Below are 2,381 nucleotides of genomic sequence, written 5' to 3'. Positions count from 1 at the left end.
TGTACGCTTCCCGCACTGTATCCAAATAGCAGAAAAGCGCCGCACACTGGTCCGGTTGTTTTTCGCTAATTAGCCAATTCATAAATGTACGGGGAATTAGCCTGTGCCTCCTTTGTTCGCTGTCTTCCTTACGCCCCTCACCCCCGACCCCTCTGTCCAAATTAAAGCGTTCCAGCGGCAATAATGAAAATATGTCTATATATTCTCCTCTAAGAATTTTTTCCCGCACATCTTCTTTCAAGTGAACTCCTCAAAACATTCAAAAACCTCTCCCCTTGCTGCATCTCCTATCAGGTCCTTCTCACCTGCACCCCCACTACACTCTTTCTCCCCCCTCTCCAATCTACGTACCACCTCCCTCAGCCCTGCCAATACATCCTGCACCCCCTCCCCTCTGAACTACTGCATCCCAAAATCCCTCCTCCGCCCCCTCTCCATATCAAAACTGCCCTGTCCCCCCCCACCTTGAACAATCCACCCCCCCAGAGGACCCCCCCATGACCTACCTTCCTGCCCCGCTGTCAGGGGTCCCATGCCTGCTCGTCCAGGGCCCTGCACCGGCTCCGGTACCCGGCCCGCCTCTTCGTCCTCTCCGGATGAGGACACTCTCCTTCGGAACGCCGCACTTCAGGGATCGAAGCCGGGCCTACGTCACTTCCTGGCGACTCCGATGAGGCGGCCTGGCTCCACCTTGCTTCACTTCTGGTCCTCTTCCGACCACGCGGGCAGGCCTCTGGCGCCATCTTCTCCTTCCCTGCAGTCGTCCAGGAACCAGGACTTCTACGGGGTCGTCCACCCCCTTCCTTCCGCACAGGTAAAGCTCCTTCCCTGGCTGCGTCCTCGACCGGACCGCCCGCCACCACCGTCCGCCTGGCTCCCGCATCATGCGAGGCCCCGGCTTCAGGCGAGGCCCTCCAACGCTGCTCCGGCAACCCAGGTGAACGGGGGCTGTGCTCCCTGTCAGCCGCAGCCCCCTGTCTGGAAGCGGTTCGCCGAGTCCTCGCAGAGCGCGAGGCCCCGGCTTCAGGTGCGGCCTCCCCTGACAAGGCTGCACCTGTCCTCAGACAGGGGCTGCGTCCCCTGGCGACCACAGCCCCCATGCCGCCTGCCTTGTCTTGGGACCTCACCCCGCTGGAGGTCCCAGGCCTCAGCAAGGCCTCACCTGCTGAGGCCTCCACGTCCCTGTCAAGGGGGCTGCGCTCCCTGTCAGCCCCAGCCCCCCCACCAGAACTCCGCCGAAGAAGGTGATTCCTCCCTGACAGATCTGCGCCCGACAGCCCGGCCAGGAGGGTCCCTAGAGGGGCTCCCATGATGGCGCTGAGTCCTATTAAAAGGGTCTGGACTTAGGCGCACCGGGGCTCTAATCCTCCGTGGCCGTAACCCTTCTCCCCTAACTAGTGAGGGACCCCCACCTGCGTCCCCCACTGCTTCCGCAACCCCAGCCTGCAGCCAAGCTTCACCATGTGAAGCCACTGCATCCCTAAGCTGCCTCATTAATGCGTCCAAAGACTCCAATAATGCTACCTATTCCTTCCCTAATTTTCTTCTTGGATAGTTGTTAAGGTGCTGTCTGCACAGGACAAGAAGTAAAGAAATTATCCTAATGAGGTGTGTTGAAACCATTAGCTTCACTACAAAACTACAAAAAACTATTTCCACAATACCTTGTAATCTATATGAATATTAATGACAAAACCCTATTATGGTAGGAGATAAAGCAATCAACTGGATGTGACCTACGAATGGCCTACTAATGTCTTCCTCACTCATAACCTCATCACACGCACGGCTCAAAGATTTTTCTGCCCCAACTCTCTGGAATGGTCTTCTTCATCCTATTCGGCTTGCTCCTACTTTCTGCTTATTTAAAGAAGCACTCAAAACCTATCTTTTTCAAACTTGCCTACCTGTTTTCTTCTTTTCTGAAAACTCTCTCTACCTCCCACCACTACATATGTCCCCTCCTATTGTGTGTTACTTCCCCCACCTCCTAGATTGTAAGCTCTTCTGTATTTCTGATTTTTTTGGAAAATGCCCAGACTTGATAATAAAGTTGCTTCTCTGTTATGGATAACAAGTTAAGAAGCATAAGTAACTCTATAATTCATTATATAAGTACATGTCACAGAGAGTTCAGAGTCCTTTTATAGAAAGCATAAAAGAAAGAAGAAAAGGTTGATTCAAAGCAGATGTGATCCTTTGATCTTGACAGCACAGTATTGGGGTGTGATATGTGATAGAAGAAGGAACATTTAAAACATAAGCAAATCATACACTAAGAAATAAGGAAGGAATTAATCTTTATATTCGTGCATCTGTACAATTGCTTTGTAATGTAAAAAGGTGCCTACAACATTTTAGCTTTTCATTTAATTGATTTA

The sequence above is a fragment of the Pyxicephalus adspersus genome, chromosome 7 (genome assembly GCF_032062135.1).
Source record: "Pyxicephalus adspersus chromosome 7, UCB_Pads_2.0, whole genome shotgun sequence".
NCBI lineage: Eukaryota > Metazoa > Chordata > Amphibia > Anura > Pyxicephalidae > Pyxicephalus > Pyxicephalus adspersus.
The sequence above is the reverse complement of the archived record's forward strand: the minus strand, read 5'-3'. Positions refer to the sequence as shown.